The sequence below is a fragment of the Lissotriton helveticus genome, chromosome 10 (genome assembly GCF_964261635.1).
Source record: "Lissotriton helveticus chromosome 10, aLisHel1.1, whole genome shotgun sequence".
In the NCBI taxonomy this organism is placed as follows: Eukaryota; Metazoa; Chordata; class Amphibia; order Caudata; family Salamandridae; genus Lissotriton; species Lissotriton helveticus.
Genome location: NC_136071.1, coordinates 131,153,013 through 131,179,074, shown reverse-complemented (window position 1 = coordinate 131,179,074; position 26,062 = coordinate 131,153,013). Strand labels below are relative to the sequence as shown.

Sequence of the window (26,062 nt, the reverse complement as noted above, 5' to 3'; positions counted from 1 at the left end):
TATCTCCGCTAATATGGTTGACCTCAAGAGAGGTGCCTTGTAGACCAGGTGTTTTTTTTTCGAATTTACCAGATGTAGGTGGCCAAACAGCGAGCGCTAATGCTAAAATTTGCAGAATGTCAGCGTTTGCGATCGCTATTTGGCAGCGAGCAATGTAGGTAAGTTGAAACCTACTAGGAAAATAAGGAATCGCAAAATTGTGATTCCTTATTTTGCTCTTGCATTTAAGGAATTGCAAATTGCGATTCCTTAAATGCAATGTAAGTAGTACAAAAGAAAGTGCACTTTAGCCTAAAGTAATCACCAATTACCACCAACTTCAAGTTGGTGGTAATTAGCAATTTCCTTTAAAAAATATTTTTTTTGCTTTTTTTTTTTTAAGTGCCATGTGGCACACATTCATGTAGGGCATGTATGTGCGCCACATGTGAAACACACAAGATGATGGAAGCAATGTTGCACAATGGCAAAACATTCACCTCCCGGCAAAGATTTTTTTGCTCCCCAAGCCACCCCAGTTCAGACATGGCCATATGCAAATCAGTCTTGACCCTGTGCCTCATGGGAACAGTCCAGACCGAACTGCCAAGCCATGTCTTCCATGGACCGTAATCAAGCATTCTAGGACCGGTTTCTGGCTATCATCCTTCATCAGCCAGGATAGCTCGACTCCAGTGGCTTAGTGAGCACGGGACCCACGTCTGGGCATACCCTTCCCACATAGAATGAACAGCAAAACACACAAGAGGATGGACAGAATGTTGCACAATGGCAAAATAATCACCCCCAGTCACAGATCTGGGTTTAATCCATCGTTATTTTGCTCACCAAGACACCCCAGTTCAGACATGGCCATATGCAAATCAGTCTTGACCCTGTGCCTCATGGGAACAGTCCAGACGAACTGCCAAGCCATGTCTTCCCTGGACCGAAATCAAGCATCCCAGGATGGGTTTCTGGCCATCAGCCTTCATTAGCCAGGACAGCTTGACTCCAGTGGCTTAGTGAGGAAGAGGCCCATGTCTGGGCATACCCTTCCCACATAGGGTGAACAGCAAAACACACAAGATGATGGACGGAATGTTGCACAATGGCAAAACATTCACCGCCAGTAACAGATCTGGGTTTAATCCATCGTTATTTTGCTCACCAAGACACCCCAGTTCAGACATGGCCATATGCAAATCAGTCTTGACCCTTGTGCCTCATGGGAACAGTCCAGACCAAACTGCCAAGCCATGTCTTCCCTGGACCGGAATCGAGCATCCTAGGACCGGTTTCTGGCTAACAGCCTTCATCAGCCAGGATAGCTTGACTCCAGTGGCTCAGTGAGCACGGGACCCACGTCTGGGTATACCCTTCCCACATAGGGTGAACAGCCAAACCCACAAGATGATGGACGGAATGTGCAACATTCCGTCCATCATCTTGTGTGTTTTTATGTGTGCCACATGTGCACACATGCACATTTCAGGGGTGCAACAGGGTGTCCTTTCAGAACCCTGGCATCCTTGAAAATGCACCCGCAATTAGCGAGTGCCCCTTGGTGACTCGCAAATTCCGAGAGCAATTCCTATTCATTCCTATGGACCTCTTGGCCCATAGGAATGAATGGGAAGGTATTCCTTAATTGCGAATCGCAATTTGCGATTCACAATTAAGGAATATTAAGGAATTGCAAAAAATATTGCGATTCCTACCTACATGGCATTTTGCGATTCCTTAATAGCGATTCAATAAAACTCGCTATTAAGGAATCGCAAACATGCATTTACCTACATCTGGCCATTGATAGGGAAAACACAGGTTTAGGAAGCTGGCTCTGTATTTACTACACCAAGGTAAGGTATAGAGTGCACAGAGACCAGGAAGTCCCCAGAGATATAGCAGAGACTATATTAGTAAGTACCAACAGCTCTCTTTGTCGCAGTGTGAATGTGCAGTTAGGATTATCCAGAGGTTGTGTTAAGCTTTGTTTGTATTCACTCAATCCAGACTGGTGGCACACAATCAGACTGAATCCAGACCAAATAAGTAAGTATAAAAAGGTATACTTGTTTTATTTTTAAAACCAAGCAGGATTGGTACATGCAAGTAAAATATACTCTCAAATGCAAGACTTTACAAGGAAATGCAGTTGTGGTTGAATCTGCAATCTTTACAGATTACTTTTAGATTACATCAGTGGTATGCCTAGATACCACGCGGGGATCTCACAATACACAGTAAGTAAGACTTTTAACTATTTACAGTGCAGTTACTTTTTTCCATACAAACGTCAGTTCAAGACTTAGAAAATTTTTACGGACAACACATTACATTGGTCCCTACGGAAGAAAAAAGGTTATCGGTTTTACAGGTAAGTACTCGACTCACTGGAGCTTTGGAGGTTAGGACCAAGGTTCCTCAAGGGCTAGGTAGGCAGTTAAGTTGCACCACCAGCGGCACTGGGGCAGCCAGGTGCAGAGTGCAGGGGACCAATGTTAGCCAATAGGGCTAACGGGGCCTTCGGTTAAGGACTGCTTGTGAGCAGGCCACTCAGGTGTGGGAGCAAAGCCCCTGGGGTTAAGGTCAGCACATCAGGGGCCAACAATCAGCACAGGAGTTGCACTAGCCGCAGCACAGGGGCAGTCGGGTGCAAAGGAAACCTTTGTTTTGGCAATTTGCTGCGAGCTCGAGCAGCAAGACTTCCTGAAGGCAACTATTTGCTGGAGAGGTAAGTTGGGTTCTTGGGAGATTCCTGGACACAGTCAGTTGGGCCACTAAGGCCATGGGACATCAAGCCCAGGGGACATCAAGCCCAGGTCGCGGGGACCCTTCAGGTTGATGCTGGAGGCATCGGCTGAGGCTTAAGGGAGATCAGGGATCAGCAGATCCCAGGGCAGGATCGCTGGGGAGACTCCTCGTGGTGTTGGGCTACTCGAACCCGGGCTGTGGGTGTCAGGAGCATAGTGGTGCAGTATCGCTGAGCCACCTGGATCAGGATTCTGTGGGTGAGTCTTGGCTTGAGCTCATCCAGTGCTCACAGAAGGCAGAGTCTGTTAGATGCGTGCAGGCAGGTCCTCTGGGTTGTGGGGGTTGCTGGCTGTTGGGTTTGCCGGGGGGTCTCACTGTAGGCAGATTGAAGTACGGACAGGCCGTGAGGGCAGGGGCCAAAGCAGTAGGTTTCCTTTTCTTCCGGGGTCAGCACGACTCTTCGGTCCTTCTTTCTTCCTCGAATGGAAGATGGCAAGGTTCAATAAATAATAGATTTAGGTGCGTTAAAAGGGGTGTGCTGGTCAGGGGTACAACCCCTATTATGCCACGCTCCAGTAGGAGGGGGGCATGAGCCTCTCCCTAATTGGCTGAGTCCCCTCATCTTCAACACGGAGGGGACTGAGATGTGTGCTTCACCTCGCCGCCCCCACCTGAGCTTGGTTTTCTCGCTGATTCTTCCACCCAAAGTGGGGGCAGAACCAGTGGGAGCCAGTTGTTGGGGGTTACAAGAGGCAGCCACAGCTTCCAAAGGGTCAGGCAATTGAAGCTTCCTCTTCGTGGACCACGCCCATCCTGGGAGAGGAAGCATGACACCTCTGCCCAGGATGGGCTTTGTTTCTGGATCCAGAGAGTGGAGGCTCTCTACCCAGGGGTTCAGGAACCTGCCTGCTGGTGGCAAATGGCGGGCAGCCATTCAGGAACCACACCAAGGCTGGTTGTTGTTCAGCAGGCATCTCTAAGATGACCTCAGAGTGCATTTTACATTAAATCCCACGCTGGAATCAGTGTGGGTTTATTGAGCTGAGAAATTTGCTATCAAACTTCCCAGGTGTTAGTAAAGACCTTATGGAGCTGTGGAGTTCGTATTAACCAACTCTCAGACCATATGCTCTTTAAGGCTTTACTACATTTAAAATGTCTAAGAATGGACTTAGACACTGTAGGGGTGCAGGGTGAATGCATGCAAAGAGGAAGTACACAACTAGAAGCAAGCAAATGAGTGACAATGAAGCCAACCAAACGTAAGCAGAGGGTAGGCTTTAGGCCCACCGTATGCTCACAATACCTCTCACCACAGATAGCACATGTTCTGTCTAATAGGCAAAACCTAAAAAATCAGTTGCAGGAACACACATAGAGGATCACCCTACGCATTGCAGAAATGGTGAGATCTGGTGCACACTGTCAGCCAATTTCACATTCCAAGCTGAATACAAACTTTGGTCAGACAGGGGTCCTTTCGGGAAAGGGGTAATCTGGGAGAATGTACACTGGGAAAACAATTAGAAAAGTGGAAAAATGTTCAGGTTTACCAGTCGATAAAAAAAAAAACACACATACTTCTGTTTCAAGTGTGAAATTCGTAATAAGCAATTGAAAAAAATGTCTGGTGTAATACTGTGACCATGGCTGGGGCAAATAGGCTCCAGCACATTGGACCCCAAGGTGGGAGCTCCAGCGACTGCTCCTGCACTACTGAACTACTGAACTGCTTGGGGACAAGATTTTCACAATGTGCGAATCATGCCAGGTAGAGGTGGATAGAAAGAGCGGTGGGAGAGAGAGAGAGAGAGGGGAGGGGTGGGGGAGGTGGAGAGAGATAACGACAGAGGAGCATTGTGATGTTAGTTCATGGACACCGTTCGAAGCTGCAACTCAGGGACAACAGGAGCAGATGGTTTCTTTCTCAGTGCAAATCTACAAGGGAAAAGCATGGAAGGGGGGCATATACGTCTTCTGTTGAACACTTTATATTATATAACAGAGTGACAAAGCAGGGCTAAAAACCAGACCAGAGGAAATGAGAAGAACAAATAAAGCAATACAACCTTCCAGTTTTGTGGGAGGTGTTGTTTTTAGTGAGTCCCAATGCAGCTTTATTGAATTAATGTGAGTAAATGCAGACAAATAGGTTGGTTGGGAAAGGAGGACTTACTGGGCACAAGTGGCAACCAAAATATCAAAAGAGGTGGATCTTCATCTCACAGTAAGTGTGGCATCATGGTAAGGGACAAAAAAGCAAACACACAGCACCTGGGAAAACTAGACACGTTTTTGTAGTTGATCAGGATCCCCAAGAAGAAACAAGATGGCGGACGGCTAGACTGCCGTAACTAAGATGCCTTAAGCTGCACAGAAGGACTGTAGAATATCGCTAGAAAATAAGATTAATGAAAAGAAAGTAGATGTAGACCTTTTAAGACAAGCCCTCTACAGCAGAATCGATAGTGACGGAGACAGAAGGGCATGTCTTCCAGCTGGAAGATAAAATGTAAAACATGGTTGTTTAAATGAATCAACTTCACTCCCTTACTACTGTATAGGATGAAAAAGCAGAAGATGCAAGTAGTATAGCCAAATCACAATAGAATACTGAATATCAGATAATTAGAAGGTAGTCAGCTCACAAACCACATAGGTTGGTGGCCTAATTTGCAAACTAGACACATTTATTAGAAGTATCTCAAAATTAGACGTCAGTATATTCTTGAAAATACATGAGTAGAAGTTTGCCCAAGATGCTGCGGAAGTAGGAAGAAAGCCTGAAATTGGGTATTTTACCTAGAGTTCTGGGATGTAGTTGTACCTGCTATGCCAAAGCCTGATCAACTTAAGGATAAATGTGAATCCTGTAGCCCTCTCAGTATTGAACACAAAGAACAAAATATCCGCAAAACTGCTAGTACACGCATATAAGGGTAAGTCGGAACAAGCTCATCCGATCAAAGTGGTGTTATGTCACAATTGTTGAAAAACACAATCCAATATAGGGGTCATCACGCAGTTTAAATTTCCCTTTCAAGCAATCGCCCTCTTGCAATTGACACAGAAAAGGCATTGAACTCCATGGGGGGGGGGATATAGATTTGAAGTTCTGGTCAAAAGCGGGACTGTCATTCAAGCTTCAGGGAAGGCGGGGGCGTGGCTTAGCAGCATGCCAAGCTAGACGCAAGGCTCGGGAGCTCCCGGCCGTCGCTACCTAAATCCGCCATAAATTTAATGCCACAGATTTAAAAATCACCACCGGATCTCCTAAAGGGACGCTGAAGCTGCGACGCTACCGAGAGAGGTCCGCTGAATCGCAGGAAGCCTGTATTCCGCGATTCCCCTGGTCAGAGACGGAGGAGGCGGCGAAATCAAGATGGCGCCCCGGGATCGGCGCTAGCCTCAGCCGGACACCGGACGACAGGGAGCGGAGCGCAGCTACCGGGAGGTGCTCGCACTGGCACTGCAGGGCGCGGGGCAGGAGAAGAGGGTGTTGTAGCCCGACTGCCCGCACGGACTGACCCCGAGTGACGGTGGAGCCGCGGTTGTTGGAAGAGGTGCTGGCGGCGAGGAGTCCGGAAGCCTGTACCGGGGGAGAACACCACACTGCACAGCAGACCCCAGCCGGAGCCTGAGACCCCCGGCGGCGGCAACCCACGGAGAGCCCCAAGTAAGAGGAGGGAGTCCCCCCCTCCCCCCGCACTGCTCCTCGGCCGCGACCGCACTTTACCAACATGGCGGCCTGACTTGCGGTCGGGGGCCCGGGATTGCCTGGGGGGGGACTTGGCCTGCCTGGGACCAGGGTGCGCTGCCAGAAGGAACTCCCCACTTGCCCGCAGAAGATCAGGCGCAGCGGCGAGCGGCCACGCACACTTTATTCAAACGGGGCCGCCCTTCACCAACATGGCGCCCAAATGAGGCAACCCCACGCCTGACAGCGACGCGCCTGGGAGCAGCATTGGTGCTGGCGCGGAGAGGGGGCGGACAGCAAGGAGCGGAGGTGCCGGCAGACCCTGGAGCTAGTCGGTGCCGGTCCGGGGGAGGCTGCTCACGCATATGCCGGCGAACACCGGAGTGAGGTGTCCCGAGTCGGGACACGACGGTGGGGCCCTGTGTTGCTGGGGTGGCAGGCCCAGAAGAAAACGGTGCTGCCCCCGACCTAGATTGTATCAGCTCACGGACCTGGAGACTTGCCCGTCCCCCCCATCCACATGGGCTTTATCCCTCATGACCAACTGCCCATCCACTACCATCGACGAGCGATTGGCAACTGAGCGAGATCCTCCAGGGGAGCGCCCAAGTGACCCTTGAGACTTGAGGGGCAATACGGATACCGTGGCGCAGCAGTGGCGATTAACCATCAGCCTACGGTGTGGAGGAAACCCAACGGGCAGAGAGCGGGACCACGTGGAGCTATCCCGGGACACGGAGTGGGCTCTGGCGGCTGATACGCGCAATCTTTAGAACCATACGGACTGCATCCACCAGTGCGCGGGGGGGGAGTGGAACTCACCGGCACCAGAGCCATACACCTCGTCGGTGGGCGAACATGGGAAAGAAGGATCCTGTCCCTAAAGCCCTGAAGCAAGGCCCTATGGACAATTTCGCGACCTCCCGCCCAGGAAGGGAACACCCCAACACAGCTCAGGAAGGCTCGCCGGACACAGATAGACTCCTAGCGGCCATTCAAGCCTCAAGATCCGACATCCAGGAGTCGAGAGCGGCGTTGGAAGTTAAACTAGGCGAGGTGGGGTCCACGGTCACCCTCCTCCGGCAGGATTTCAGGAACCTTTCGGCGCGAGTCACTTTAACTGAAACACGAATTGGAGAGGCGGAAGACTCCCTTACCACGCTCCGCGAAGAAATGGTGGAACTCCAAGCATCTCACAGACAACTCCTTTGGAAGGTGGATGATGCAGAAAATAGGGCACGCCGCAACAACCTACGCTTTGTGGGCTTTAGGGAGGGAATCGAGGGGAACGATATGGCGGCCTTCCTCCACACGTGGCTGACCACGACCTTCCCGACGGCACGCTTCTCGGCGTGCTTCGTAATCGAAAGAGCCCATAGGGCACTGCTGGCGAAGCCCCCGGAAGGTGCAAGACCTAGACCAGTGATAGCACGCTTCCTGAACTTTGCGGATCGAGATCTAATTCTTCGTGAGGCCAGGAAAATGGGGGAGATTCGGCTAGAGAACACCAACATCATGATTTTCCCGGACTATAGCCAGGAGGTCCAGAAACAGCGTCGCTCTTTCGACCTGGTGAAAGCAAAATTGAGGGCACTAAAGATCACCTACATGCTGCTCTTCCCAGCGAAACTCAAGGTTCTATACAAGGACAATTCAATCTTCTTTACACACCCTGAGGACGCTTGGCAGTGGCTGGAGGAGAGGCCTGTCCTCAACAGCAGAGAGGCGGCAGGACGCGAGGAATTGGACAGGTCACTGAGAGAGAGAGAGTCAGCTGAGGGCGCCCAAAACCACAAAGGCGGAAATCAAGGAGGCTGCACTCCCACGCTCCTGGGACGCCATATCAAGCCCGCACATCCGCGGGGGCCAGAAGAGGGCGATCGGAATCGCCGGGAGAGTCCTCCACGGCGGGCGCACGAAGACAAGTCCCACGCCAGTCGGCACTCTCGGACGGAGGCGGCGAGGATCGAGCGGAAGATGGAGAATCGGAACCTGAGGAGGTGGACCACAGTGAGGAACGGGACTCGATGCACCCGCTGGAGAAGGAGATCCACCATCTAGAACGGGACTCATCCGGCAAACAGAGCGGAACTGACTCCGCTACGCAAGACTCACACTCATGAAAACTGCAGAGTGGCATACCGGAGAAGACGGCCGGGAGGCACGAAGACACGCAAGTTGACAGTCCTCCCTTGGGTCTGTTTTCTTTCCCCGGTCCAGTGTACACGTTTTCTTTCCTTGAACTGGTTGAGACATTGGGCTAGAAACGACACCGGACCTAGTGCTCTCACAGCCTTTCGAGTTGGGGTGAAAGGTGAGGGCTAGTTAAGTTAAGGGGAGGAGTGGGTGGGCGACAGACCGTCTCCCGCTGAAAGCTCGGTCCTATATTGGGATGAGTCTGGAAGGGGAGGGTGGTGGGGAGGGGGGGGGCTCGTGGGGGACCGGAGTTATCTTGAGTTGGGGGAGGGGGGAACAAGGTTGGGGGAAGCCACAGTTGGGGAACACCCACGAAAACATACTCCACCACTTTCACAGACACACCCACCGTACGCACCGCTAACAGCTGAGAATCAACACACACGATGGCAGGTACACTAACAGCGCAACCAGGTGAGGAAGAGGCATTATCCATTTTAACATGGAACGTCAATGGCATCGGGTCGAAAGTCAAACGGGGTCTAGTGAACGCATATCTTAAGAGGCTAGCACAGGATGTCGTTCTCCTGCAGGAGACTCACCTTAAAGGTGACAACTGTGCATTCATAGCGAGAGGTGGGCTCAGGGTCCTGGCCCACGCGGGGTACACCTCGGATTCGAGGGGAGTAGCGATTCTGGTTAAAAAGTCACCACCATTCTGCGTCACACACACATGGAGCGACCCACAGGGCACGTACGTGGGGGTTCAAGGGACGTGGAGGAGACAGCGATACACTATAGTGTCGGTCTATGCGCCGCCAAAGCTTCAGCCACGTACACTTCAAGCGATCACGTCACTCCTCATCGACACGGCAGACACAATACAGATAGTGGGAGGTGACTTCAATGACGTGATGTCGGACGAACTAGACCGTACGGGGCAACCACGTAGAGGGGGACCACAGACAGTTCTGGCACAAACGATGACCACAATAGGACTCACGGACATATGGCGATGGCGACACCCCACACAACCCGCCTACTCCTTTTACTCGGGGGCACACAAAGTCTTTTCCAGACTAGATTATCTTTTTATGGCGAGGCAACACTTAACGGCGGGAGACGTAGTGGACTACAAAGCGAGGGGTATTTCTGACCACTCACCCCTGTACGCGACAGTGGGGGGGGCGAGACGGAGGAGAGGAACTGAATGGCGCCTGGCAGCATGGGACATCCAATCCCCAGAACTTGCCCGCGGCATCAGGGCGGACATTAAAGTGTACATAGCCGAAAATGAAGGGTCCGTTGCCTCTAAGATGACCCTCTGGGAGGCGATGAAACCAGTACTAAGAGACAGAATACAGGGTAGACTGAAAGAGGCGAGACAGAGGCAGCAGGAGGAAGTGGCGGTCCTAGAGGCCTCCATCCTGACACTGGAGGAGGACTATCAGGCACATAAGGGGGAGGACACGTTGCGGCGCCTGCTGGATACCCAACGGAAATATAGGGAGATGGTATCAAATGAGGCAAAGACACAGTCGCTGGCAACTCTAAATCGTCTGTACGATGTGGGGGATAAGTCGGGTAGGCTCTTGGCCTGGCTCAGCAGGAAAGAAAGAGATGCACGGTGGGTGGAGCAAATCAAAACGGGGGATGGTGGTGTGCGCTGCACCGACGCTGAGATAGCGGAGGCGTTCGCGACCCATTACGAGCAATTTTACACAGCTAGAGACCTAGGGGACGTAGCTGTGGCGCTACAATACCTGGAACAGATGGAGATACCAGCCCTATCTCCTGAGTCCAGTGCGGCCCTGGATGCCGACATAACGCTTGACGAGATTGCAGACGCCATAGCGAAACTAAAAACGGGCAAGAGGCCGGGCCCCAACGGGTTCCCAGCGGAATTCTTCAAAAAAGCGTCGGACCTCCTGACTCGGCACCTTAAAAATCTCCTTACTGAAGCTTTCCAACAGAATGCGCTGCCACCAGACCTTGCGCTGGCCACCATCGTGCCGATCCACAAATAGGGCAAACCTAGAGAAGACTGTGCATCATATCGCCCCATTTCCCTCCTTAATATCGAAGTGAAGGTGTTAGCGACCATCCTGGCAACACGCATGAGGGGGGTGATCTCAGACCTTGTCCTTATGGACCAGTCAGGGTTTCTCCCGGACAGGGCGACAAAACTAAACCTTAGACGCACCCACAACTGGCTGCAGGCGGTCAAGGGAAGGAGCGAACCACACTGGTTCCTCTCCCTTGACGCAGAAAAAGCATTTGACGCGGTGCACTGGCCCTTCCTTATGGCGGTGCTCCAGCGGTTTGGTTTCGGTCCGGCAATCTGCGGCTGGATACGGCTCCTATATCATGCCCCGAGAGCTCGAGTGAGAGTGAACGGGAAACTATCCCGCGAATTTAAGGTCGCACGGGGCACACGGCAGGGATGCCCGCCATCCCCCCTACTGTTCACACTTACCATCGAAATCTTGGCAATTAACATCAGACGGAACCCAAACATCCACGGCTTTTCACTAGACACCCCAGGGGCGATACAGGAGAAGATATCACTCTACGCAGATGACGTGCTCCTGTACATCACCAACCCCGACATAACAGTGCCAGAATTATTCCAGGAACTGGGCAGCTTTGGTACACGGGCCGGCCACACCATCAATTGGCACAAGTCGGTCCTATATGATCCGCAGGGGAGGGAGCAGTGGGGAAACGTCCCAGAACGCCTGGTCACGACCTCCACGGGTTTTCTATACTTGGGGATATATATCACCCGGGACGAGAAACTTTCCTTCTCCAAAAATATTGACAGAATCATGGGAGACGCGGTACGTGACATGGACAGATGGAAACGGTTACCGCTCACGCTCCTGGGCCGGGCAGCGATGTACAAAATAATCACCCTGCCTAAGTTCCTCTATGCACTCCAGAATGAGTACTACCCACTCCCGACCGATATGATACGGAAGATACATGCAGATCTCTGTACCTTCCTATGGCTGGGAAAGCAACCGCGAATAGCCCTACAGACACTCCAACGACACCAATACAGTGGGGGCATTTCTCTACCGAATCTGGAGGCCTACTACTGGGCGGAACACCTGACGCCCATAAACGATTGGATCCATGTCCCGGCGGACCACCCGACATATATGCTTGAAAGACACACGCTATCACACAGAAACATTCTATATTATTTGTATGGTGGAGGAATTGGGAAATCGGTGCTACCGGCGACGTCAATCACATTAAAGGCATGGCGGCAAGCAACCAAACGTATGGGATGGGAGGGAAAGCTCACCAGACAAACACCGTTGTGGCACTGCCAGTGGCTCCCGGAACTTGGTAAGCTCAGGGGCTTCCAACGATGGGACGACATTGGTATGTCCCACATAGGCGACATGATCTATAGGGGGGAATTGAAGGCGTTCCAGGCTCTCAAGACGGAATTTGGGCTCCACCACTCACAATTGTTCAAATACATGCAATTGAGACACGCTTGGAGGGCACAAAAGATACAACTCGCAGACATACCCGAGTATGCGCCACTGGAGGGTAGACTACTCCAGGGACACATATTGGGTAAAGCGGTCTCCCTCACCTATAAAACCTTGACTAATAATATGCTGGGCAACCTAGTGAGACTGAGGGGAGTGTGGGAGGCAGAGGTGGGTGAGATGGAAGATATTGACTGGGAGATGGTCCTTATGCACCCCCGGGAGGTGGCGATCAAACCCAGGCTCCGCCTCATCCAGTTAAACGTACTACACAGGACATATTTTGATAGAGTGAAACTGCTCAGGATGGGGAAAATAGCAGACTCCGCATGTTTAAGGTGCGGTAGTCAGCAGGGGGACTTCTACCACATCCTATGGCAATGTACAAACATACAAAACTACTGGACAGCCATCTTTACAGAGCTGGGGGAGGTTTTGGGGGCGGAACTCTCCCAGGAGCCTAAGCTAGCCCTACTGGGCTTGACCACTGAAGTGGACCTGCCTCGACCCCTGCTCATATTTCTGGTTCTAGCGCTAGTGGTCGCCAAGCGAGACATAGCAAAATACTGGGGAGCAGCAGAATCGCCGACCCTTGAGGAATGGAGACGGGGGCTCGACCTTTACATGGCAGCGGAGAGGGTGACCTATAAAGCGAAGGGATGTCCCAAAAAGTTCAGAAGGGTGTGGGCCAAATGGAGGCATTATCATGGTCTGGAGGGGGGGCAATGAGGGAGAGAGTCGAAGGGAAAAGGAGGACTGGAATGTGAACTGTGAAGTACCAAGACAGGTGTTGACTGTGCCACCCAACAATGAGGTACCTCTGGTACATGAGACCCCGTGGGGTAACAGAAAGGCTGAAATTAGCGGTTGCGGAGGGGGGGGGAGGGAGGGGTTGGAGTGGGAATGGTTGTAGATAGATTGGTCTATGTACGTGAAAAACGACTCTTGAAAACAACCCAAGGTGTATCAAGTGGCTGTACAGTTGACAAGTCGAAGGGGGGAGGGAGGGGAAGTTGAGGGTTCAATGGGTTCCAAGCCCAAACCACAAACGCAGATATTTACTGTGATATAGACTATCCCCGCCGGCTCAATTGGTTTGCCTTCAATATACATCTTGCAAACGCCGCCCAACCTCCGGGGTGTGGGCTGAACGGCTGTGTGACAAAGTGTTTTTTATGCATATTGCCTCTCCCGCATCGGCGACGGCAGAGAAATTGCGCACCATGCTGGTCTTTTCTGCAATAAAAATACTTTCCAAAAGCTTCAGGGAAGGCGTCCTTCCATTTATTATTTTATAGTTTTATAAAGCGCGAACCAGACCCGTGAGGGTATCAGAGCGCTTTACAGGATTAAGGGGGGAGGAATACAAAGCATAAGGAAGGGAGGGATCACATTGGGAAAGTTTGGGATGCATTGTGAGGGAGGAGCACGCAGTATATAGTTCAAGCTACATGTGGGGAAGAAAAAAAAAGAAAAAGCAAGTCGAATATATATAATGTGCGTGCCGTCAAAGGTCCAATCTACGTGTGGGATCAATATTAAGGTAGTTAAACAATTAAAGCAGGAAGGGATAACATACACGCATTCTCAGCTCTTGGGCGGCTGATTGAAAGGTATTCATTAGATGAGTATTTTCCCATTAAGAACGTTTTGGTCTCCTTTTTAGGGCTCGGGCGGAGCCCGAGATCCTATTACTACAGAAAGAAAAAAAAGTGTGTTAAGGCCTTGGGAAAGACACATTCCTGAATTTTTTTATTATCTGAATGGTCATTGGTGTTCGCGGTGATGTATTTTTAGTAGTCTTGATGCTATTGGGCAGTTGGAAATATCGGGCGCCATTTTGGGCATATTTCGTGCGGTTACGTGCTCGAAAGTGCATTCATCTTAATTAGGAGCTGTCAGGGTGGCCGTGTAATGCATTCCAGATGGTGTGCGCGCGTTCACCATCTAGCAGTGTGTTTGTCGGGCGCGCGTCCTCCTCACGTGCACACAGGCATAGACGCCGTGTGCGGCTCCTTCCTGCCGGCCCGGGGAGCTGCTCTGCCGCTCTCTGGCTCACCCCCCGTCTCCCCGCCTGATTTACATTTATTTTTTCAAGTGCGTGCTTTTTTTCCCCCTGGCACCCCGGCCCCTTTAACAGAGTAGCTAAACAAGGGCGTATTTATAGGGCCGGTAAATTACTTTATCCCGCGGTGTAATTTATACACAGTGTACACAGATTCCGCAACACTAATGCGGCCGAACAAAGTGCAAAGCAAGCGTAAAGAGACGGCGCCCATCCATCAGCGGCGCGGGTGCGTCGTCGCTTTTTTTAATGATTTGTTTATGATTTTATGACTGCGAAAGAGGCCGCGGTTTTCCATTAATCTGCCCTTTGTTTCCCATCGATCCCCCGGCGGTCAGCAGAGTCTCCCTAGTTTTTGAAGCCGGGAGCTTTATTTGACGTGAACGCGGAAAGACGAACGACCCTCGGAGGCAACCAGACCACGGAACATTACAGGGGCCAAGGGGGCATTTCCAGACTGCCACGAACTACGTACACCCTATGCACGCGGCAAAGCATGCATTTATTTAGCATCTGTGTTTATTTACTAAATATCTCGAAAGAAGGAAGTGGAAATAGTCCCTCAAATAACAGAAATGTAGCGGTGGGCAGTGATGCCAGCGAGATTTTGAGGGGTGGATGGCCCCTGCAGGGCCATTATAGCATTTACAATGAGTTTTATGTATTCGCACCATTAGGCTGTATTGTGCAGCGCTCTGCACTTTACTCCGACTTTTTGACTCGTTTAAACAAATGTGAATTCACTAGGAACGCAGCTTCCAGCATTTGATGACACCCAGCGTCATTAAGCAGTACAATGAAACTGGGTGTGGACGCTCTGAGACTTTCGGGTAATGTTCGTGCATTAGAAAATCGCATAAAATAAAATAAAATAAATATTTACACTTCGAGGACGCATTGCAGAGTCGGGCCAAGCCCTCGGGCAAATGCGTGTCACAAAACAATTTTCATCCATGTTCAACGTGAATAAGTCACAAATTACCACGGTTTGTCCGAGAACACGAAAGTGGGTTGAGGATACACTTAAAATTATCTCCACAGCTGAACCACTGAAAACACCGCTGGTTTAACGCTCCCCACACATCAGCCGGCGCCTTTACGCCACATTCGGCACTTGGAGGCCTTCATTTTGGGAAGAAATATTCATTTCGACAATAAAAGATATTGTTTGTCGCTTCCCATTTTCCCGTGTCGGTAAAAGTACTGAGTAGTGAGTACTGAGTAGTGAGTGCAGAGTAGTGAGTAGTGAGTAGAGTAGTGAGTAGAGTAGTGAGTAGTGAGTGCTGAGTAGTGAGTAGAGTAGTGGGAAGTGAGTAGAGTAGTGAGTAGAGTAGTGAGTAGAGTAGTGAGTAGAGTAGTGAGTAGAGTAGTGAGTAGAGTAGTGAGTAAAGTAGTGAGTGCAGAGTAGTGAGTAGAGAAGGGAGTAGTGAGTAGTGAGTAGAGTAGTGAGTAGAGTAGTGAGTAGTGAGTGCAGAGTAGTGAGTAGTGAGTAGAGTAGAGTAGTGAGTAGAGTAGTGCATAGAGTAGTGAGTAGAGTAGTGAGTAGAGTAGTGAGTAGAGTAGTGAGGTGAGTAGTGAGGTGAGTAGTGAGTGCAGAGTAGTGAGTAGAGTAGTCAGTAGTGAGTAGAGTAGTGAGTAAAGTAGTGAGGTGAGTAGAGTAGTGAGTGCAGAGTAGTGAGTGCAGAGTAGTGAGTAGAGAAGTGAGTAGTGAGTAGAGTAGTGAGTAATGAATAGAGTAGTGAGTAGTGAGAAGAGTAGTGAGTAGAGTAGTGAGTAGAAAGTAGTGAGTAGAGTAGTGAGTGGAGAGTAGTGAGTAGTGAGTAGAGTAGTGAGTAATGAGCAGAGTAGTGAGTAGTGAGTGCAGAGTAGTGAGTAGAGTAGTGAGTAGAGTAGTGAGTACAGTGGTGAGTAGAGTAGTGAGTAGTGAGTAGAGTAGTGAGTAGAGTAGTGAGTAGAGTAGTGAGTAGAGTAGTGAATAGTGAGTGCAGAGTAGTGAGTAGTGAGTAGAGTCGTGAGTAGAGTAGTGAGTAGAGTGGTGAGTAGTGAGTGCAGAGTAGTGAGTAGTGAGTAGAGTAGTGAGTAGAGTAGTGAGTAGAGTAGTGAGTAGAGTAGTGAGGTGAGTAGAGTAGAGTAGTGAGTAGAGTAGTGAGTAGAGTAGTGAGGTGAGTAGAGTAGAGTAGTGAGTAAAGTAGTGAGTGCAGAGTAGTGAGTAGAGAAGTGAGTAGTGAGTAGAGAAGTGAGTAGTGAGTAGAGTAGTGAGTAGTGAGTAGAGTAGTGAGTAGTGCGTGCAGAGTAGTGAGTAGTGAGTAGAGTAGTGAGTAGAGTAGTGAGTAGAGTAGTGAGTAGAGTAGTGAGTAGAGTAGTGAGTAGTGAGTAGAGTAGTGAGTAGAGTAGTGAGTAGAGTAGTGAGTAGAGTAGTGAGTAGTGAGTAGAGTAGTGAGTAGAGTAGTGAGTAGTGAGTGCAGAGTAGTGAGTGCAGAGTAGTGAGTAGTGAGTGCAGAGTAGTGAGTAGTGAGTGCAGAATAGTGAGTAGTGAGTAGAGTAGTGAGTAGAGTAGTGAGTAGAGTAGTGAGTAGAGTAGTGAGTAGAGTAGTGAGTAGAGTAGTGAGTACAGAGTAGTGAGTAGTGAGTAGAGTAGTGAGTAGTGAGTAGAGTAGTGAGTAGAGTAGTGAGTAGAGTAGTGAGTAGAGTAGTGAGTAGAGTAGTGAGTAGAGTAGTGAGTAGAGTAGAGTAGTGAGTAAAGTAGTGAGTGCAGAGTAGTGAGTAGAGAAGTGAGTAGTGAGTAGAGTAGTGAGTAGAGTAGTGAGTAGAGTAGTGAGTAGAGTAGTGAGTAGTGAGTAGAGTAGTGAGTAAAAAGTAGAGTAGTGTGTAGTGAGTAGAGTAGTGAGTGGAGAGTAGTGAGTAGAGTAGTGAGTGCAGAGTAGTGAGTAGTGAGTGCAGAGTAGTGAGTAGTGAGTAGAGTAGTGAGTAGTGAGTGCAGAGTAGTGAGTAGTAAGTAGTGAGTAGTAAGTAGTGAGTAGAGTAGTGAGTAGAGTAGTGAGTAGAGTAGTGAGTAGAGTAGTGAGTACTGAGTAGTGAGTAGAGTAGGGAGTAGTGAGTAGAGTAGTGAGTAGTAAGTGCAGAGTAGTGAGTAGTGAGTAGAGTAGTGAGTGCAGACTAGTGAGTGCAGACTAGTGAGTGCAGACTAGTGAGTGCAGAGTAGTGAGTGCAGAGTAGTGAGTGCAGAGTAGTGAGTAGAGTAGTGAGTAGAGTAGTGAGTAGAGTAGTGAGTAGAGAGTGCAGAGTAGTGAGTAGAGTAGTGAGTAGTGAGTGCAGAGTAGAGTAGTGAGTAGAGTAGTGAGTGCAGAGTAGAGTAGTGAGTAGGACATCACAGGCAGCAGCTGTGCAAGCTTCTTACACTCACAAGGAGACCACAGGCAGCTGAGGTGCAATCTTCTCCCACTCACAAGAACGACATCACAGGCAGCAGCGGTGCAAGCTTCTCACACTCACAAGAACGACATCACAGGCAGCAGCAGTGCAAGCTTCTTACACTCACAAGAAGGACATCACAGGCAGCACCAGTGCAAAGTTCTTACACTCACAAGGAGACATGCCAGCAGAGGTGCAAGCTTCTCACACTCACAAGAAGGACATCACAGGCAGTAACGGTGCAATATTCTCACACTCACAAGGAGATCACTGGCAGTACACACCACATGAACACACTCCACAACACATAGCAACAATACATTGGCATTTATAATGCCATTAGCTCAAACTCAAATAAATCCTAGCCCGATTGCATTTCTAATGCTTGTTAAAGTGTGCCAAGGACGGAAGTCTTCTAATGGAGGGTGGGAGAGAGTTCCAGATTCTTGGTGCACTCCAGAGAAGGCCCGGTTGTAGGTGTTTTTCTTCCGAAAGCGTGCTGGTTGCAGCAGCAGGTCTTTGGCAGATCGGGAGTTTCTGGTTCCTCCGGATATCACGAGTTTCCGTGCGAGAAATGAAGGGGAATTGGAGTACAGAGCTTTGTGAGTAATGCAGGCCAGTTTAAATTGTATTCTAGCCTCAAGGGGAAACCAGTTCAGTGCTTTGAGGTGGGGAGAGATGTGGTCAAATTTTTTTGAGCCTTTTAGTAGTCTGGCAGCGGTGTTGAGGCAAGCTTTCAATGGGGCCAGAGAGTTCTTGGGTAGCCCTGCAAGAGTAGAGCATCCATATTCCAGTCTGGAAATGACTAGGGCCTGGGTTGCCGTTTTAAGGTAGGACGCCTCGAAGAAGGGTTTTAGGTTTCTTAGGTAGCTCAAGTGGATTCTAGACGTTTTGGCCATGGAGTTTATATGGCCTTTCATATTCAAGCTGCTGTCAAGGGTTATTCGAACGGATTTCGCTGAGTTAACAATGGTAGGAGGGCAGTTTAGTGCCGTGATAGTCTTGATCCATTCCTGGATGTCTGGATTGGGTTTGGGAGGGGAAATCAGAAGAAATTCGGTTTTATTTGCGTTGAGTTTCAGCTGGTTGACAGTGAGCCAATGGACTGTCAGCTTCAGGGCTTCGTTAAGGGAGAGAACGTCCTCAGGGGAAGAGATTTTTATGTAGACTTGTGTATCGTCGGCGTACATAAGGGAGGAGATGTTGGCGGCATGAAGCACCTCGGTGAGCGGTTCAAAGTAAAGGTTGAAGAGGGTGGGCGAGAGGGTTGATCCTTGTGGGACTCCAACAGAAACCGGTGAGGGGGCGGATAGATCACCGTTGATGAGGACTCTCTGTGATCGGTTTCGGAGGAAGGATCTAAACCATTCAAGGACGGTGCCATCCAATCCCATCCTGAGTTTGAGGCGTTCTATGAGAATTTCGTGGTTCACCGTATCAAAGGCGGAGGAAAGGTCTAGAAGGATTAGGAGACAGGTTTTGCCTAGGTCTAGGGCTTGGAGGGCGTCATCCACAATGTGGAGTAGGGTGGTTTCCGTACTGTGCCCAGGTCTGAAACCTGATTGGAAATCATCTAGCAGGTGAAAGTTGTCGATGTGTAGACTTAGTTGCTGTTGCACACATTTTTCGAGAACATACTCTATGCCAAGATTGCCTCTGTCAGTAAAATCTTATTTATCCACGAGACCCCTTTGACTTCTGAGGGTTGTACAGGTGATTAAACCAGTGCTAATCCTGTTGGATGGTGAGAGAACTTCAAAGAGACGCTCAATTGGAGATGTGTAGCAGTGGTATGGCCTCCCCATCCCATGGTGTTCCGAAAATAGCAGCATTCACTGCCAGTCAGTACCTAGCAGAGCTTCAGCAGCAGGTGTTTCAAACCATACTCTTTACTTGTGTGGAGAAAGCATGGCAGAAAATAAGTTGTGGGTTTTGTTATTTTGGCACGTCTAACCAGAACTCCTCCAATGCCTAGGTTGACCTGGTTTCCTTGCCTAGCTATTGGCAGCGATATTGTTTTAAACTTGTTGGGAAATAAGTAATGTTTCTGGCAAAATCGATAGGAGTATGACCCTCCACTAGTTGATGAAGTCTTACATTTGCTCTTCAAAATAAATCGATTTTTTGGGAATAAAGTGATGCTAAGGATCTTGTCCTCAGTGTCAGTTTTAAAGCTTTGTTGAGATTTGTCAAGATGTTTTCCAAAGTGTGGACATCCAAGTCAGTGTCAACCAGGAGAGAAAAAGCCATTTCAGGCTGATGCAAAATGGACTTTTCCTTGCCTCGTCAATCTTCGGGTATCATGCCCAGTAATAGATCAATGTGAGGTCAGATTTGCTAGATATACTTTTTCACGATAATATGGGCTTTTGATACCTTCGCTGTTGTACTAGCATTAGAACAGGCATGGTCCTTCGCTGCCAGGGGGAACTCTGTATGCAATTGTTAAGCTCATGGAACATCTTGCGCAGCAGCTTTAGCTTTAGGACAAAGCTAGGTCTTCGGGGCTTTAAGCCCTTCCTCCAACAGGTCTTCCAGTAATTGAATGGACTTCAATTCCCAGGATTCCTTTTTTGAAGGCATAAAGAAAACATTTTCTTTGTCACATTGGAAGGTCAATTAGCAGTGTTGCAACTTTTCATTGGCGAGTAAGTCAACAGTCAGCACCCCCACTGAGCCTCTTTTAGCTCCATGTAATCATTTGCGTAGTGACGTACAGACCATCATACCTTTCTTAGACATCTATATAATCAACTGCATTATCATGCCCAGCATGGAAGTGAAGGGAAATGTATGCCAGGCCAGCACAAATTGAGCAAAGGAGCCCTCGGCGTTCCACAGGCAGTGGCGAGTCTGTGGATGATCATTACAGATAGAGGGGTAACCCAAAAAGTCAAGACGGACCTGGGTGCAGTACTGGAATGAAAAAATGGTCCGTGACCAATTATTTAAAGAATTAAATTCAAATATGAACAGTCTGTATTATGTGAAACACTACAACACTGTTATTTAATAACCTAAAGAAATTCCTTATGCATGCATTCAATTACTATTTATGCATACATATGTCCAGAAACCACACAGGAAAAAGCGCCAAACTATATATAGGATTTCAAAAAACAAACATTTATTTTGAATGAGTCATAAATTCTTTTCAATGGACATAGGTTGCGTGAAGGGGTAGCGGGATGGTGGTGGTGGGTAGTGAAAGTGCAAATCGTAGATTTAAGGATAGAACCAGTTAGATAATTTCAGAATCACTGGTAATCAAAACCAGGCAATGTAGACCTGTCCGAAGTATAACTTTCATTTACATGTACTCTGTAAATTACAAAGTGCACTCAAAGCATTTTCAAAGGTATGTCGGATCAGATGTAGGTACAGGTCTTGTTAAGAGGAGCGTCGACGTTTCGACTCGACTGTTGCAAAGCGGGAGATTGGAGCCTCAGCTGCAAGTCTTCATCAGGACTGTGTGTGGCAACCTAAACCTGGTGCCAGGCCTGGCTACTCAGGTGTAAACTCCATAAATGAGACAACTGGTCCAATATCACCAAGGGTGCAGCGACATCAATACCATGTGTCATAACCATCCGTGAATGATGATGAGAACCACTTCCTTGTTCTTGGATGCCGCAGATCATTCCATGTTGCTCCGAAGGGACAACGGTGGATGAGACTCAGCAGACAAATTGAAATTCAGACATGGGTGGCCACGTAGGGACTGGAGCAAGTCATTGCCACCTTGGCCCTCCACATCGTACATTCAAAAACATACAATGGAGGTTAAGTATTAACTTGCGATCCGTAGCATATCTCGGTTCTCGCATGGTACCTGCGTTCCGCTACCTTGAGGTGAATAGAGAACAAAGAACTAAATGTTGTTGATCATCAATGATACCGAAGCATGCACACATGCTTTAATAGCCCAGTACAAAAGTCCAATAGGCTGTAGAGTGCCAGAAAATTCAAGTGTATTTATTTCCGTTTCAGAGCATCACATGATTTCAATCAAGTCATACGAAAACTGGTGGACTGAAACAGAAATGAAGACACTTGGATTTTTTGGCACTCTGCCTGCTGGACTTTTGTACTGGACTGTATAAGTGAGTGTGCCCTTCGGTATCATTGTTTTCTAATACCTAGACCATTGAACATCATGCATTCATGAAGACTGGAGGGCAAAGTTAGTGCTACGGATAATTGATAGGTGGGACGTGGACACAATTCTTTTTATTTTTTATTTTTACACAAACCAGGATCTGATATTCCCTTTGTTAGACCTGTCTGGATTTTTTGCGTAGTCCTTCCTCATTATTATTTATTTTGTCCCCTTTTTGCCCCTCATACCCTTAATATTTTTGTGTCTACTACTTTTTATAGGTGTTGGTAAAGGGGATAGGTGTTCTTTTTCCCCTTATAATCTTTTACCTCAGGCCCAGAGGCCTGTTCTAACAGGGAAAGTTGGAGCCACAAAATGGTGGCTACCAACTGCCCTAACTGCCAAGTCCAGAACTTACCCATAGACCAGCATAGGGCATTCCAGAACCTTCTGGTCCATTCTGGACCACTGAAGGGCAGCCTATAAAAGGCGGAATGCGGGGCAGCCATTTTGTCTACCTGCGAGAGTCAGCTGGAGGACAGGCTATCTTGGAAGGTGGGGAGAGACTAGTGTGAGGGGTGATCTCCTGATCTGGGAAGCAACCTAAATAATCCACTCCTCTACTCCTCCTTTAGGATCCTTGTCCTGTCCCCGCTGTGGATGTTTAAGGGAGACCTTGGGCGCCTGACTAATCCCTAGCATGATATTAGTGGGGTGGGAACAGGAGAAGGAGACTGTGACGCTGCGAAGCGCAGTCCTCTGCCCAGTGAACAAGACTCAGGAAGAATAACCCTCATCCCTATACCCCAGCCTCCATCCAGGCTTAAAAAGGAAAAGGACTTTGCGAAGTGGGAGCTGAGGTACAAAATCGAACCAGCGCTGTTCCTACCTTCCGGGGTGCTGGAGAAGCCCTTGTGTCCTGAGAGGCCCTGGCCGGACATGCAGTCAGCCGATCCCTGGATTTCCGGTTGAAGGGTGCCGGGTTCTCTGAGGTAGCGCCGCCTTCACTGTGAGCGGGACCCCTGTGGTGCTGGTCGCGCACTGAGATAGCGCCCCCCCCGGGATCCACTGAGCCTGAGAGGCCTTGCAAGGCTTCCCTTTGAGAGCGGGACCCCGGGGGCACCTTCCGCGCTTCAGTCGCGTTGTTGAGTGAAGTCCCGGTTAACAGGGGAAAGCCTGGGCGAGACGCTACAAAAAGGCGCCTTCGCGCATGCCTAAACCGCTTTAGTTATTCCCTCAGGAGGGGCCTAGGACCGAGCAGGCCCGGGGGTAGTGCGTCCTTCCTGGGAGCAGGCGCAGTGTACGGAGGTACTGGCGCGAGCGCTTCTGCGCATGACGGAGAGATTAGTGGCCCCGCCGATCTTCAGGAGAAAAGCACCGGCTGCCGCCTGAGTGAGTGTCCCGCTCTTTTCCTTCTTCTCTCGCGCCACGCAAAGGAGCTGGCAGGGAGAGGGAGCTCAGGGACTCGGCGGCTCTTTGGGGGTATTGTGACATCGGCCCTGCCCTCCGCTCGAGCGCCAAAGCAGAGGAGCTGGCCCGAGTAGGAGAGAGAGCAGGGGAGCTTCAGAAGGAGCCTTAAAGTAACAGCGACGCGTGGAGACTGGGACAGCATCGTCTCCACGCTACAGTAAGGAGGTCATCTGAAGGGGGAAGGTGGCGCTAGAGCCTGCAATCAAATACTTATACATTAATTGTTGTTGTTTTTTCTCCTCTACTGTAATACATAAAGTGGGGAGGAACTTCAGGAAACCTTCTTTGACTGTGTGCTAGAAAGAGGAAGTTACTGGTACTGCATATTAACCATATCCAATGACTTCTGGAGTCTGATTAAATGCACTGTTAATGTTGATGATTAATTTAACAAATCTGAAAGTGTTATTACTGATTTAGGTGATTTAGGTGCTGTTCTTGCCAAATGTTAATGTAATGCTGTGTTTAGAAATGATATAAAGTAAGCAGAGCACAGTAAATGCTTAACTGAGTAAAAGGAAGAGTAAGAGCTACCTGCCAGTTTTGATTAAATGAACTGTCTATATTATAAATGCTAGTAGTTAATATGATTTAGAGCTTAAAGTATTCTTGCTAAATTCCAAAGAAACTGAAATGTAAATTTAATAGAGAATTCTAAAAGTAAAAATACAGAGATATTATTTTTATAAACCAGTACGTATTTTTACAACAAATTGGTGTAGTGTCCTTTTTAAGTGCTATTGCGTGGTTTTATTCTTGGGTGGTCTGCAACCTTCACACTGTGCCTCTAGAAATTGCATGTCTTACCCCTAGGCCAGGCTACCCTAGGTGACCTGGCATCTCAGGTTCTAACACCCTTATAAAAGGAACTGTCCACTTCCTGTTCTAGGTGTCCTGCAATATCTGATGGGGAAGTTCTACAGAAAACGTAACTGGAGACACAAACAACTTTATATGGATCATGGACTATGCAGGATGCAAAGACCCCCCAAAAAAATGTACATTGTTGCAGGAGTCTTCCAGTTGTTTGCCAGGATTGGGATAGATAGTAAGGTACAAGAGCACTTTCTACTATATATTTTTAATTGTTCGAATTTGAACGGAAATGCTGTTCATCTTTTTATGAAATTCTAAACTTGGAGACTGTTGGGGGCCATTTTCTAACTTCTTAGGATGGTTTTTAGGGTCCTTTTCATGAACTTGACGTTTGGGCAAAGATAGTCTTTTAGTAGTTGCACAACAACTTACGGTTTCAATTTTGGTTTCTTCTGAAGGGGTGTGGTTGGAACAAAGCAGGAGAAAAAGCGCTGTTGAAACTTACCAGTACTCTTCATGGACGCAATTTTGGTGAAATAGATTCTCTAGCTTTTGCAGGTGGGCGGGGCTTTTGGACTCCCTCGCCCTTACAATGCCCACTTTAGCGCGGAAACGCAAGCATGCCTGCGTATGCCAGTGACTGGAGCGCAACTAGACCCAGCCATGCTGGCCATCTTACTTCATGGGGAAAGGCATGGTTAGATATAGCAAACAACTGCTCTTGACTCTCAAGCAGCCAAAATGTGTTGAACATGTTAGTAAGGAAGCTGAGCTAGATGAAGCTTACAAATGCAAATAAAAATGTGGACTTACCAGTGCCCTACAGGTTTAACCTTTGGGTACGGCTAACTGCATAAATGCTGAAGAACATGTCAGTTAGAAGAAGTTACTTCCCTTAATGTTTGGTATTAAATCGGAGGTTGGTTGCCACCAGGGGCAGTGGAGTTCTAAGCCTATCTACCTCACTGGCTCTAGGGCATAGAACATAATAAGATGAGTAAGCTACAACCAGTACTGTACCACATGCACATACGTCACCTGAGATTCCCATGTTTGATGACGGGAAAATGACTTAGAATGTTGATTTGTTAGAGTTCCAAAACTGGACAACAAGGAAAATCCATAGATTGGGCGCTCTTTAACCTCAGCAAAATGAAACAAAATCAGAAGGTGATCAACTGTAGCACAAAAGAAGCTTGATTATCCCATCAAGCAATTATGGTCTGTTGAGTGCTTCTAGGTCAAGGTGACCTCATATATTCCTGTACAGGTCATCTACAAACTCGGGATATGAATATACAAGAGTGTTGTGTCTTGAGGCTAAATTCTCAACAAAAGCAGAGAAAAGTAGGTGGATTTAAAATTGTTGTAAAGTTCAGTCAAGATGATGACCATATTGCAGAACCGTTTTAGTATCTAATTAGAGTTCTGTTACTTGGCCGAGACTGTTGCAACCAATACAGACTATCGAACATGCATGGATATCACATTCCATAAATAAAGCAACAGCAGATAAGCAACAAAAACACAATGATCATTTCAGCTCTTTAGAAGGAAGGGGTATTCCATAACGCATATAGGCCTCAAACTCAATGCTCTACTGCCTAAGGTTATAGGATATTGGTCAGAATACTAGCAACAATCTAAAGAGGAATCGTTAAAAGATTATTTATCCACCTGGAATGAAAGGATGAACTGTGTGTTATATTGGTATGTTATATACATTTAAGAGTACAGCTACACCCACAGGGCTTTATTTCCCCAATGGAGAATACCACTAAATCAAAATGATAACCAACCATTTGCCCAACATCCCAGAAATAATAATTGGTATGTTTTTACAGATTTTCTGAAGAGTATTCGGTTTGCAGTCGTATGTATATTCACTGAGATAGAATTCCAAAGTTTAGCTGCTAGACTCAAAAAATAAGGCTCCAATCAAACTTTTTGTTACACTTCGGAAGACTTACCAGGAGTGCATCAGTCTATTATAGCATACATTGCAAGCCGTGATTAATAATTTTCAGTTAGTGGTATGCTTGTATAAAAAGTTGGAGTGTTATGGATAGTCCCTCTATTTGACTTGATTTGACTAGCCAGTATAACAACATAAAGACAGAGGA

At 48.3% G+C, this 26,062-nt stretch overlaps 1 protein-coding gene and 1 long non-coding RNA gene across 3 annotated transcripts in view; one reads left to right on the top strand and one right to left on the bottom strand.

Moving 5' to 3' along the window:
* UNKL (unk like zinc finger) overlaps positions 1–26,062 on the bottom strand; it is a 513,314-nt gene that overhangs the window by 443,450 nt on the left and 43,802 nt on the right. The window lies entirely within an intron of this gene.
* LOC144786015 (uncharacterized) overlaps positions 1–26,062 on the top strand; it is a 352,278-nt gene that overhangs the window by 316,413 nt on the left and 9,803 nt on the right. Inside the window, exon 4 of the long non-coding RNA XR_013602075.1 lies at positions 24,013–24,176. This is a non-coding gene — a long non-coding RNA (uncharacterized LOC144786015). The remainder of the gene's footprint in view (positions 1–24,012; positions 24,177–26,062) is intronic.